The sequence below is a fragment of the Lissotriton helveticus genome, chromosome 2_1, assembly GCF_964261635.1.
Source record: "Lissotriton helveticus chromosome 2_1, aLisHel1.1, whole genome shotgun sequence".
Classification (NCBI taxonomy): Eukaryota; Metazoa; Chordata; class Amphibia; order Caudata; family Salamandridae; genus Lissotriton; species Lissotriton helveticus.
In genome coordinates, this window is record NC_136059.1 from 504,900,701 (window position 1) to 504,915,339 (window position 14,639).

General features: G+C 45.4%; 1 protein-coding gene across 2 annotated transcripts in view; it reads right to left on the bottom strand.

Moving 5' to 3' along the window:
* Positions 1 to 14,639, bottom strand: part of LOC144818091 (mannosylglucosyl-3-phosphoglycerate phosphatase-like) — a 799,862-nt gene that overhangs the window by 92,604 nt on the left and 692,619 nt on the right. The window lies entirely within an intron of this gene.

Here is a 14,639-nt window from a genome sequence, read left to right on the forward strand (position 1 = left end):
GGCAAAAATTCAAGGCGTATAGCTTGCCTTTGTTGGTTACTATGGCGCAAATGTAGATGACCCTACGCCTTTCGCACCTTATTCTTGCACTTATTAGACTTAAATGAACTTATTATTTTGGGAGGTGACTTTAATGTCTTTTTAGATCTAGCACATGACACAACCTCTAAGAAGGCATCTGTAGCTGCATCAAAAATGAGGAAAGCTTTGAAACACTGAATCTAAGGCATCATTGACATCTGGAAATTTATGGGCCCTAAGAACGGGGCAGAGGAAGGAAAATTCTCTTTTCATAATAAAAAACATGGACATCAATCCAGGATTGATTTTTTTCTGGTAGACCCTGCCATTAGCAACAATACCAAGAAAGTCACTTATATCCAGAACATCTATCCGATCATTCTGAGGCCTCAATTGAGATTCCGTTTAAAGATAATGCACTTGTGCGGCGCTGGACTTTGAACCGAACCTTACTTTCAGATATTTCTCTAGTTGATAATCTGAAAAAATCAACAAATGAGTATTTTTCTTTTAACCTCGATTCTGCTCCCATAAACAAGGTGTGGGATACATACAAACCCTATTTTAATCAATCAATCAATCATGGCATTTGTAAAGCGCACTGCATACCCATGAGGGTCTCAAGGCGCTAGGGGGGGGGCAAGACCTGGCTCTGCTACTGTTCGAAGAGCCAGGTCTTGAGAAGTCTTCTGAAGGTCAGAAGGTCTTCGGTCTGCCGTAGGCGGATGGGGAGGGTGTTCCATGTCTTGACGGCGAGGTGGGAGAATGATCTGCCGCCAGCGGTCACTCTCTTGGATGCGGGGGACGGTGGCGAGGGCGCGGTCTGCAGAGCGGAGCTGGCGGGTGGGGGTGTAGAGGCTGAGTCGGCTGTTGAGGTACGCTGGTCCGGTGTTGTGGAGTGCCTTGTGTGCATGGGTGAGGAGTTTGAAGGTTATCCTCTTGTTGACAGGGAGCCAGTGCAGGTCTCTCAGGTGGGGTGTGATGTGGCTGTGGCGAGGGATGTCGAGGATCAGACGTGCGGAGGCATTCTGGATGCATTGGAGCCGTTTCAGGCGTTTGGCCGAGGCTCCTACGTAGAGAGCGTTTCCGTAGTCCAGTCCTGCTGACGAGGGCCTGGGTGACCGTTCTCCTTTCGGTGGGGATCCACTTGAAGACCTTCATTCCTTCGTAGAGGTTGGTTTTGGCGGTGTGGGGTCCTTGGTGAGGGAGAGGATCAGCTGGGTGTCGCTGGCGCAGGAGATGATGTTGAAGTCGTCCCGTCGTGCAACGTAGGCGAGCGGTGCCATGTAGACGTTGAACAGCGTTGGGCTGAGGAATGAGCCTTGGGGTACGCCGCAGATGATCCAGGTGGCTTCGGGGCGGAAGGGGAGGAGGCTGACGCTTTGTGTTCTGCCGGAGAGGAAGGAGGAGGTCAGGGCCTTCTCTTGGATTCCGGCATCGTAGAGGCGTGTTCGTAGTGTGCGGTGGCAGACCGTGTTGAAGGCGGCTGACAGGTCGAGGAGGATGAGGGCCGCGGTTTCTCAGATGTCTAGCAGGTATTCTATCCAGTCTAAGTGTATCACAAAACAAAAAAGTCAAGGAGGAAATCAAAACCTTAGAAGTCGCAATCAAAACATTACAAGGCACCATAATGTATACTTCAAACCCAACAATTAAATCACGGTTAGAAGGTGAGCTGATAAAGGCAAAGGCTAGTTTAGCAAATTATCTGGAAGCCATGGTAAAAAGAAAGTGGGAAGCCATCAGACTTGCCAACAATGAATACGGGGAAGGGTGTGGTAAACTTTTGGCTTGGTAGATTAAAGCTAACCAGGCTAGAAATTCTCTCAAAGAGCTAAAGTGCCAAGTAACAGGGAATATTGTCGCTGAGGATGGGGAGATTGAACCCGCATTTGTCCAGTTTTTCCTGGAGTTATATACAGAAGTAAGGAGCAGATAAAAGTGTTCCTTCGGGATTTGGACGTTCCTTTCCTTAATGAAGAAACTAAAAGTGAAGTTAAATGCCCCTATTACAATAGCAGAAGTTTACAACATAATAAACAGCTTTAAAAAAGGGAAGGCTGGAGGGCCGGATGCCCTCCCCAATGAAATCTATACTTTACTGAAAGATGAATTGGCCCCAATTTTGCTTAAGCTTTTTAACTCAGTTTTTACTTTAAACCAGGACCTTCCTCCTTCTTGAAACCTTGTCACCATACTAATTCTTCTCAAACCTAATAAGAACCCGATGGTCTATGAATCGTATAGACCGATTTCACTCCTTGATAGTGATTATAAGGTATATACTCAGATTCTCACTAAAAGGTTAGATCAGCTGGTAGGCTCTTTGATACACAGTGACCAAAAGGGCTTCATGAAGGGGAGGCAATTACATGACCTGACGCATAAGTTACTCGGCACAATAGATCTGGCCACAGAATATGGCAAACCCTGGACGGTTATGACATGTGACGCCGCTAAAGACTTTGATAGGGTCAGCTGGCCTTTTCTCCAAGAGATGATCCAGTGTTTTAATCTGGGACAAACTTTTGTATCAGCAATTAACGCTGTTTATAAGACCTGATGGCTAGAGTGCTGGTCAATGGGAACCTCTCTAAACAATTACATATCGGTTGGGGTACTAGAAAGGGATGTCCTCTTTCTCCACTGCTTTTTAATCTTTACATTGAACCATTGGCTAGAAAATTAAGAGCATTCAGGACCATAATTTCTTTTTCATGTAATGGTTGGGAAAAGAAGATAAGGCTTTACGCTGATAATTTGAAGATTTTTACGGGACACCACCTGTTAACAGCTGTATGGGGAACTGTAGAGAGCTTTGGTAAAATATCTGGTTATGCTGTTAATCAACAGAAAACCGAGATCATGCAATGGAATACAAACTACCAGGGCGTTCTAATTAGACAAGATATCAGATATTTAGGGACTCAAGTTGTCCAAAACATGGAAAATCTAGCAAAAGTGAATTTTGATACGGTCACTTCTAGAGTAAAGAAATAACTTCAGATCTGGGATTCCTTACCCTTATGCTTTTTAGGTAAATCAAACCTTTTAAAAATGTCCATTCTTCCAAAATATACTTTCTTATTCAATACTATCCCTTTAGAATCTAAGAAGGAGTGGATAAAGAAAGTATAAGGCCTTTTTTTCTAGCTTTATATGGGGGAATAAAAGACCCAGAATTGCCTGGAAAAGCTCAGCCAGAAAAAGGAAAATGGCGGTATAGCATGCCCAGACCTCCTCCAATATCAAAGAGCTTTCACTTAAAAGTTTTCAGGCAATTGTTGAAGGATACTCCTGACCTTTCACCACTCTTTCATGCACTTACATTTGGCCCACCAGATTTATCTAGTTTTTTCCTTTTCAAATTTGGTGACCCCAAATACTTTGAAAAAGTGAGACTAAAGATCCTTCAGGGGGCATGTAAAATTTGGCATCAAATAAGAGTTTTGCTACAGATACCGTATTATAGCCAATATGCGCCTATCTGGAAATCACCTGTTACACCAGAGAGTTAACAGTACCTATGAAAGAAAGAGGAATTCTTAGATGGGGTCAATTTTTTGAAGGTGCGGAACCAATCCATTGGCAAAGAAAGCAGGAGGTCTCAGAGGGATCTGTTTCTAAATTGAAGTATTATCAATTACTAAGTTGGGCCAAAATGCCAAGAAAAGGGGGAATGGGCAACCAGTTCTGGGAATCCAAAATCTTCTTGCGCCCCCCTGTGCGAAATGAGGTATCAGAAAGGTACTGGATGCTGATACAGTCCATGGAAAACACACAAGCCCTGTTAAAAGCGATCTGGATGAAGGAACTACCGGCGTACGACTTCGACTTACTATGGCAAGTATCTTTATCCTTCCTATGGTCCTGTGTGAAATATGCCCCACTAAGAAAAAATCACCTTTATAGGATCCACAAGGCATATTGGACACCTCGGAGATTGACAAAAATAGGGTCTCAAGGTGTGAGGAACTGTCCAAAGTGCGGAGAAGTAAACGAAGACGATGCACATATGTTCTGGCAGTGTCCTTCCAACCAGATCTTCCGGCAGAAAGTGAGTATGACGCTTTTGGGAATTGTGGGTCAATAAGTCAAGGTGAGCCTGGCATTGGTTATTTTTGGGGTAAAACTGGTCGAGGAATGCAATAGGATATTGTCTAACGCATATAATGCGCTTAATTTTACTTTAGTTCTTTTGGCGCGTAGAGAGCTGTGTATTAAATGGATTTGATCTATTCCTCCTCTCGAAAGAGAATGGGTAATCTCGGTACAAAGAATAGCTAAACTGGATCAAGCAACTCAGAATACGAAAAGAACATTTTAGAGCTTGTGGGATAATTGGTATAAGACAGCCCATCCCTAAATTAGATGCCTCTCTACATTCTCCTTTCTTTTGCGTTTTTTTCTTATCAAAGGTCTAAAATTTGTATTGTAACTTTTTTTCAATCTATTTAATTATGGTTTATACTTAGTCCAATGATTATCAATCAGAAATACCGTTTTTTTTTAGATTACAGGGAATTGCTAAAGAATGAATGGCATCCTCTCTGGGGCATAATCTGCAAGCACCTGTATAATCGGAGTAAAAGGTTGGGCGGCAAGGTATTGGAAACCCGGGATGTGATCCATCCCCTCCTTTTATGGAGTGACTGGGTATTTCCCGTTATTAAATCGAGACAGACCAAATTCCTTTTCTATCTCCACTTATATATTGATTTGACAAATGAGGACTTACATTTTTTTTAAATAAAACCCCCCAAAAAACAGGGCCCTGGCCGGGCTAGAAAACTTCAGTGCCAACTACTTAGATGACATTTCTGTTTTTAGCTCCAGCTGGGACGACCACCTGCATCACCTCCGGGCAGTGCTTCAGGCACTGCAACAGGTAGACCTAACTATCAAGGCCAGCAAAGCATACACCTAATTGGCTCATTTTATTTATTTATAAGTTCCTAGCATATGGAACTACAAGTGGACTGCAGCACTTATTGTGCCACCTATTAGAGTAGCACTGTAAAGAACAAGTTACTTACCTTCGGTAACGCTTTTTCTGGTAGATACAATATCTGCCTGTGGATTCCTCACCTTGTGAATATCCCCTTGCGTCAGCAACATTCGGAAATTCTTTTTGTAGCTTCGCGCCGACGTGGATCCGGACGTCACAGAGGCACGGCACCGCTTGCGACTCCACTGACATCACCGACGCCTATAACAGGCCCACGCCGGCGTGATGACATCAGTTCCGCCCTTTTTTCCGTGCCTTCGAGGCACACGGACGGACCGATGACAGTAGACATATACACAGTATACGCAGTATAGAAATCAAGGTAACACACACAGTGTGAAGCAAATGCAAAAAAACATTTGAAATAAACAACTCCTTGACAATAAAATAATACATTATAGAAAACTCTGGTATAGAAGAGTGGACAACGGGGAGGCGGGTGGGTCAGTGAGGAATCCACAGGCAGATATTGTATCTACCAGAAAAAGCGTTACCGAAGGTAAGTAACTTGTTCTTCTGATAGATACATCTGCCGTGTGGATTCCTCACCTTGTGAATAGAGTCCCACAGCAGTCCCCACTCCCGGAGGAGGGTGTCCACTCTTCTGGGCCAAGAAATCCTGGAGGACAGAGCGGGCAAAGTAACCGTCCCTCCTCACCTCAGAATCCAAGCAGTAATGCTTCGCGAAAGTGTGGAGGGAAGACCAAGTTGCCGCTCTACAAATATCTTCTACAGGCACACCTCTAGCCAATGCAGAGGTCGAAGACTTAGCTCTAGTAGAATGAGCCCTTATACCCTCTGGTGGTTCCTTACCGGCCAAAGAGTAGCAGATCTTAATGCAGAGGACGATCCATCTCGACAAAGTCCTCTTATGGACCGCTCTTCCTTTCTTGCAGCCAGCAAAGCCAATGAAGAGCTGGTCGTCCACTCGACAGTCTTTAGTCCTGTCCAAGTAAAAAGACACCGCCCTCTTGGGGTCAAGACGGTGTAATCTCTCCTCCTCCTTGGAAGGGTGAGGGGGAGGATAAAAGGTAGGAAGGGTAATGGATTGACCAAGGTGGAAAGGAGTCACCACCTTTGGCAGAAAAGCAGCCCTGGTGCTAAGAACCATTCGTTCAGCATGAATGGTCAGGAATGGGGGCTTGGAACAAAGAGCTTGAAGCTCACTTACCCTCCTTGCCGAGGTTATTGCAACGAGGAAAACCGTTTTAAAAGTCAGAAGCCTCATGGGAAATTTGTGAAGAGGATCAAAAGGAGCACCGATTAAAAATGTCAAAACTAGATTCAAATCCCCACAATAAAAGGGGTAGGAGGGAACTTATTAGTAAGGCCCTTCAAAAACCTTAAAACAATAGGAGATTTAAAAAGAGAGGGCTGGTCAGGCAAGCAGATAAAAGCCGACAGCGCAGAAAGATAACCCTTCACCGTGGCAACAGCAAGCCCCTGCTGAGCCAGAGAAAGGGCAAACTGGAGCACATCCGATAAATGGGCCCTCAAAGGGTCTATAGACCTCTCCCTGCACCAAGCAACAAATTTAGACCACCTATAAGAATAGATGGACTTAGTGGAGTCACGCCTGGCTGACAAAATGACATCCACCACATCGTGAGGGAGAGAAAAAGAAATCAGGTTGCCCCGTTCAATCTCCAGGCATGAAGGTGTAAGGTCTGGAGGTGGGGGTGTAGAAGCTGCCCCTCCATCTGAGAGAGGAGGTCTGCCCTGAGAGGGAGACGGAGCGGCGGGTGAGAGGAGAGGTGGAGAAGGTCTGAATACCACACCCTTCTTGGCCAATCCGGGGCGATCAATATGACTTGGGCCCGGTCTTGGCGAATTTTCCTCAGAACCCGAGGAATCAAAGGTATGGGAGGAAACGCGTAAAGGAGTTGATTTCCCCAACTCAACTGAAACGCGTCCCCCAAGGCTCCTTGCATCGGATACTGGAGACTGCAGAATGACAGGCAGTGAGCATTCTCGTGAGTGGCGAACAGGTCCACCCGAGGAGTCCCCCACATCTGAAAGATGTCGCGAACTACCTCTGGATGGAGCCTCCACTCGTGATCGGCAGAGAACTGCCAACTGAGACTGTCTGCACGAACGTTCTGAACCCCGGCCAGATGATTTGCCATCAGACAAATCTGATGGTCCTGAACCCAGGACCAGAGACGCAGAGCCTCTCTGCAGAGACACTTCGACCCTACTCCTCCCTGCTTGTTGATGTACCACATCGCGGTCGTGTTGTCCGTCAAGACCTGAACAGACTGACCGCGAAGGGAAGGGAGGACGGCCTTGAGCGCCAGACGTATCGCCCGCAATTCTAGAAGGTTGATGTGAAGCAACCTTTCCTCTGGAGACCAAAGACCCTTGACCTCCAGGTCCCCCAGATGAGCACCCCACCCTAGAGTGGATGCATCCGTTATCACTGTGGCCACCGGAGGAGGCAACTGAAAGGGCTTCCCTTGAGACAGATTGCCTTCCACCCTCCACCAAGACAGATCCGTTGCAGTTTCCCTGGAGATCCTCACTGACTCCCTGAGATCTCCGTTGTGCTGATACCACTGCCTGCGGTGGCACCACTGGAGCGCCCTCATATGCCAGCGTGCATGGTTTACCAACAGAATGCAAGAAGCCATCAGACCGAGCAGGCGAAGGACCTTCAGGACTGGAACGACCGCTCCATTGTAAAACAAAGGAATCATCTCCTGTATGTCTTGAATCCTTTGACGAGGAGGGAATGCACGACACACAGTAGTGTCCAGTACCGCACCTATGAACAGGTTGCGCTGTGAGGGCACCAGGTGAGACTTGGGTACATTTATCAAAAAACCCAACCTGTGTAACAACTGAGTTGTCTCTTGCAGATGATGGAGCACCTTCTCCTGCGACTCCGCCTTGATCAGCCAGTCGTCTAGATACGGAAACACATGTATCCCCGTTCTCCTGAGATGAGCTGCCACCACTGCCATCACCTTGGTGAAGACTCGAGGCGCAGTAGTAAGACCAAACGGAAGGACCACAAACTGGTAGTGTTGTGACCCAACCGTAAAACGGAGATACTTTCTGTGCGACTTCAAGATGGGAATATGAAAATACGCATCCTGCAAGTCGATCGACACCATCCAATCTTCTTTCAGCAGCGCTTGAAGAACCTGTGCAAGAGTGAGCATCTTGAACTTTTCCTGTTTCAGGTAAAGGTTCAAAATCCTGAGGTCCAGGATTGGCCCGAAGCCTGCCATCTTTCTTGGGGATCAGGGAATACCGGGAGTAGGCTCATGGCTCCTCTTCTTGTGTTTCTTCCTCGAAGACTTCGAAGCGTGAGCCGAAGACGACTCCGAGCGTGACCTCGAACGAGACCTCGACCTCGATCTCGACCGACGAGGTCGAGACTTCGAAGATTTCTTAACTTTCTTACTTTTAAGTTTCGCCACGAGGAGTTTCGTCTCTCTTTCTCTTAAAGCCTTCGGAGTCATCTTCTTGCAGCAAGGACAGTCCTCGACGTCATGGTCGGAGCTTAAACACCAAACACAGCATTCGTGAGGATCGGTGATAGACATAGTCTTGCCACATTCGCCGCAAGCTTTAAATCCAGTCTTCTTCGATGACATTTCAAAGAGTATAGAGATAGACACAATAGAGTGATATTAGTAACAAAGTTACTGTAAAGCTACAGTACGATCCCTGAAAACCGTTAGCGTCGACGACGCGGAAAAAAGGGAACTGATGTCATCACGCCGGCGTGGGCCTGTTATAGGCGTCGGTGACGTCAGCGGAGTCGCGAGCGGTGCCGTGCCTCTGTGACGTCCGGATCCACGTCGGCGCGAAGCTACAAAAAGAATTTCCGAATGTTGCTGACGCAAGGGGATATTCACAAGGTGAGGAATCCACACGGCAGATGTATCTATCAGAAACATGTATTCAGGCGTGCCCTTGCAGCTTGTGTGTGCAGTTTTAAACTCCCACTTCAACCTGGCAAAATACACTTTTTACCAGGCCTAAACCTTCCTTTTTAATACATATAAGTCATCTCTAAGGTAGGCCCTAAGGGCCAGATGTAGGTCGCCAATTACCGGTCGGTAACGGCCGATTTCGGCCGTTACCGACCGGTAATTGGTTTTTGAGATGTAGGGGGCCCGGATTTTACCGAATCTGTAAATTTACCGATTCTGTAAATTTACAGAATCGGTAGAATACAGACTCGGTATATTTACCGAATCGGTAATTCCAGATGTAGGTGGCACTTAAAATAGTGCCACAGGCTCTTAAGAATTCGTTATTTACCATGAAATACTATCTCATGGTAAATAACGAATTCCTGTGTACATGCACATCTGTGCATGTACATCTGTGCCATGTGGCACACATACATGCCCTAAGGGCATGTATGTGTGTCACATTGCACACAAGCCAGAATCAGGGGTGCAACAGGGTGTCAAAGTGACACCCTGTCCCCTTGTAAATTCGGTAATTTTACCTCAAGGCCCATAGGAATCAATGGCAATTACCGAATCGGTAAATACGATTCGGTAATTACGAATCTTACCGATTCGGTAATTGATTCGGTAAAAATACCTACATCCCGATTGCCTGTTCTTAAATACCGAATCGGTATGATTCGGTATTTAAGAATCGGTAATCGGGGATTACCTACATCTGGCCCTAAATGTCCAAAAGACAGGGTGCATGGTATTTAAAAAGTAGGGCATGTACATTTTTACAGGCCCTGGCAGTGAAAAACCTAAGTTGTTTTTCACTGTTGCAAGGTTGGTCCTCTTATAGGAAGATACTGTGTTACATTTTAACAATTTATAATGCTTAATTTTAGTTTGGGAATAGCTAGAAACATGATTCGAGGATTTATTTGAAAAGCAAGGTAAAACCCAGCTTAATAGTATATTCAGTTTTATATTACTTTTTTGAAAATAACACTTTTAGAAAGTTCTAATTTCTCCGCTTATGCCAAGTGTGCCTTTCTGCCAGTGTCAAATGACTTTTAATGGCTCTCCTGTGGTATTATATGTATTTCTCCCCAGACAGTGGACAAACAGCTTGTGTGTGAAGAGGTGTTATTTCTTTCTTGTGCAGGATGACCTGGGAGTTGTGCCCAGCACCTTCCTGCGCTTCAAAGGGTGCTTAACCTGTCACTGGCAGATGTAGCTCACACCTAGGCCTGGTCCCTTTGTTTATCTAGTCCACTTGCTCCAAACCCAGGGGTGCTTCTGGCTGCCCCTGAACCGGTTTGGAGTAATCATAAGGGAGGGTTTGCCCATTATCAAAGCTACACCTCTGAGTTGGCACTGAGAGCTCTGACCATAGGAAGAATGTTTCTGCCATGTTGGATTTAGTTAGACAAGGGCACTGTTGGATAGTTTACAGTAAAACACACATGAAGTGCTGCAATACTGTGTATGGTTACTCCTGGGAACGTTTACCCCATTGGTTAAGGAGTGGCCAGGAGTTTACCCCACACACAAGCTAGCATTGGGTATAAAATGGACATCCCATGTAACCTTCTCAGAATACTCATGGAAGAGTGAAGTATCAGAAGAAGGACTTCCCTGCTGACTGAAGTAGCTAAAGGAAGACTGGACCTGCTTGCCTTGAACTCAGGACCCCACAACTGACTCAAAGTGTCAGTTGACTGACCTCCAGTTTGAGCTCCAGGGACAAAGCAACCTTCCAGAGTGAATCCTGCAACTGACAACGTTGGTGCCAAGCTACCATAAGGCTAAGCACAAATTAGTTTTGTGACTTTTGTAATTCACTCTGACAAGGATTGTGTTTATTATTTAGACAAGGCATTTTTGTCTTGCTAATAGCTTTTTCGCCTTTAGACTAATCTTCCCAAATTTTACCAAAAAAAAGCAAAATCACCTCAGCTTCTTCCTAGAAAGTTCCGGGGTGCTCCGTTAAGCAGGGGCAGAGAAAAAAATGGAGGTAAATAAAAGTAAATTTTCTCACGCATTTTCCATAGACTTCTTTAAGCAGAGCTACCGCAAAAAGTGCTGAACCGAACTACACCAAATTTGTCAGGAACCTAGATCTTGGTTCACAGATTATGCTTTTTATGACTTGATGTAAATACATTCAATAGTTTTTTGAGAAATTAAGGTTTCAAAATATTTGTATATCTGGACCATTGGGTCTTTTAAAGTCTTGAATGAGCACCGATTAAAAAATGGAGCGTTTTGATTGGCCCAGGGAGATTTTCCCTTTGAGCCATCTCGTTCCCACAGGAGTCAGACTACTGCTGAGTGAACAGTCTGATTGGCTGCTAGCAGCATGAGAAAAATGTTTCTGGCACCCATTACAGGATCCATATGTATGAAGCAATTAAGCATTTCTTAACAGACCGAATCGCTATTTCAGGCCATTAAGAAATGCTAAATAGCCGTACTATATGTACAAGAGGAGAAACGTCCTGGCAAAATGCGATTTCTAACATGTAGAAATCGCATTTTGCAATTCCCAATATAGGACATAGCAAATGGAGATTTCCTATTTGCGATTTCCTAACCCCATGTACATAGCATTTCCTAAATACGAAATGGGCATTTAGGAAATGCTATTACCATTAAATCCAATCTGATGGTAACCAGGTGCAATTTTTAAAAAATGCAACCAAAATGCATTGCAAATTTTTCAGGGCCATAATGCGTCCACATGCCCCAAGGGCATCTTAGCGCTGTACATGAGCTAAGCATTATTCCCTTTGATTTAAGCATGGCCTTAGGCCAACTGGTAAGAATTATTTTCTTGTTTCAATTAGCGATTTCCTATTAGGAAATAGCATATTTGGAAATACCAAACCTGAGGTCCATAGGTACAAATGGTTTGGTGTTTCCTAATTTGCAATTTCCTAATAGCGAACGCGACTGCATGGGAATTGCTATTAGGAAATCACAAATTTTGTATATTCCAATTTGCATTTCTTAAGTAGCGATTTCTTAGGATTGGCTATTTAGGAAATGTAAAAAGGGAATTTCGTACAAATGGCCCCTGGTGCCCTCTTCTGACTTGAAAAAAAATGATATAATGGGGCTGGGTGCTGCTCTCCTGAGCTCCATGGGAGACACCAAGAGGGCTCCCTCCGGGCAAAAATGTAAAAACTCAGTTGCTATATTTTGCCACGATCCCTCCAGAGTCTGCTGGATCGCAGCACTTTTATGATTATTATTTTTTTTTTATGGTGGCTGTCATTATCTAAATATATATGGGAATGGGTCATCAGTAGGGTCTCCCTCTGCAGCCCATTTAGGGCCCCAGGGACTCCATCCCACAGGGCTGGGTATTTTTAAGGGAAGGGCAGTCCCCTCCCGAGCCTTTGAGGGCCCCGGGGACCCCTCCCTCAGGTTGCATTTTTTTTATTAAAGATTGAGGGCCTGTGCGGTGTTCCCACTGTGAGTCTACTTGGGCCTTGGAACCCCATCTCCCATGGCCAAAGTGTAGAAAAAAAGGGAGGGGGGCAGCACAGAGTACATACTGCTCCCGCCTGGAGGGAACATGCAAAAAGCAGCTGCTCCCGCCGATTGGGAGCAGACTTGTGTTCTGGGGACAGAACACATACTACTCACATCTGGAAGAAACATGTAAAAAGCAGCTGCTCCCTGCTGGCAGGAGCAGTTCAGGCTCCCGCACCATGCAGGTAACGAGTTGGGGCCCGCAGGGGTCCTGGGGCAGCCCCCAACGTTGTGCTTAGTGGGAGCTCCCCAGGGCACCCACCTATAAACAATTGGAGGTCCCAGGGGAAGGGTCCCCAGGTCCTGAGAAGGCTTGGGGAAAACACACGGCCCCGGGGGATTGGGTCCCGGGGCGGAAAAAGACTTGGGTAGGGTGGCCTTGTGGCTCTGGGGACTATGAAGACTCAGGGTGGGTTGCTGCCCAGGCCCCTCCCCTTTTAAATACAATACGGTCCCAGGGGATGGGTCCCCGGGTCCTGAGAAGGCTTGGGGAGAGGGGGCTGTGCGCCCCCTCCCTTTAAAGAAAGCACACGGCCCCAGGGGATTGGGTCCCTGGGGCCGAATAAGACTTGGGTAGGGTGGCCTTGTGGCTCTGGGGACTATGAAGACTCAGGGTGGGTTGCTGCCCAGGCCCCTCCCCTTTTAAATGCAATACGGTCCCGGGCGATGGGGTCTCTGGGGCCTAATAAGGCTCAGGGGGCATGCAGCCCCCTTCACCTTTTAAAAAATGCCCGTCCCCTTGGGATGGGGTCCCAGGAGCTTTAGAAGGTGGGGGGAGGATGTAGCTGTGGCTCAGAGCTGTCAGCCTTTATCAAAGGAACACGTGTAAATCATTAAAACCCTGATACTCCCCAGCAAATTGTTTGTGACTCAAATACCTAGATGAGCCCATTACTGCAAGATTAGGTTATTAGGAATATCTGGTAAAGCGGGATTGGACCATATGGGTGCATATTATATATCTGATCTATTTGTCTCTCTACAAAGGCTGCCTATAAAGAAAGCAAGGCTTTTCTGACCTTCAATTTGACTTTCCTAAAAAAGAGATTAAAAAAACACAAAACATGGGTGTATTCATTTTAAAGAGCATTAACTTGAATATTAATATCAATAATGTGTATATTGAGTTTACCTATGCTGGTGATAGTGTCATATTTCCTTTAGTATTTGAGGCTTTTAATATTCTATTACCTAGGGCTGCCTAGTTATACAATTTAAAATTGGGTAGTCCAAGAACTCCTTGGTGTAAAATTCAGACATAGCCATTTTAAGGGACGTTGTGGCTTTCCAGTGTCCTTTATAACACAAAGTAATATCATAGTTCACAATATGTACGGTAGATATATTAATACCCATATACATGTTTTGTTTTCTATGTGCAGTAAATTGTGCATTTAATGTTGGCCAACATAATCATTTTCAATTTACGCACCTCAAAAGGACTGTAGCCTAAATCAGTCCCACCTACGAGTCAAACGTGTGACCTATAGATCAATGCATGGTGGTGAGCATTCAGTTCACTAAAGCACTCAAACCTGCTGACAACCTAGAGCAGGATCATCAGATTTCACACATATATTTTTATGTGGAATGCACATTCAGCTATTTAACTAACTGCTGAATGTATACAGTGTTCCCATTGCATGTACATCAGTCAAATCACTCAAGGGCTTCCCTTTTCAACATCATTCCTAACCTGACCTCACCAGACTTAGCCTTTTCATTACCATCATCACAGCTCATCAGAGCTTCCCAGTTCACAATCTGTCATCACCACATCTCACCACGGTTTTCAAGTGCACAATCAATCATCATCATATCTCCCCAGGTTTTACATTTCCAAAATCAGTCACCATCAACTTACCACAGCTTTGCTTTTCACCATTCACTCACAACGGCTTTCCAGGTCACAATCGTTATTACATCTCTCCAGCGCTTTCTTTCCACCAAGGGCTCTCCTTTCACCATCATTCCTAATCTGACCTCACTAGACTTTGCCTTTTCATCATCATCATCACATCTCTCCAGCTCTTTTCACGTCACAATCTATCATCACCACATCTCACCATGGCTCTCCAGTTCACAATCAATCATCAACACATCTCACCAGGGGTTTCCAGTTCACAATCAATCATCACCACATCTCACCAGGGCTT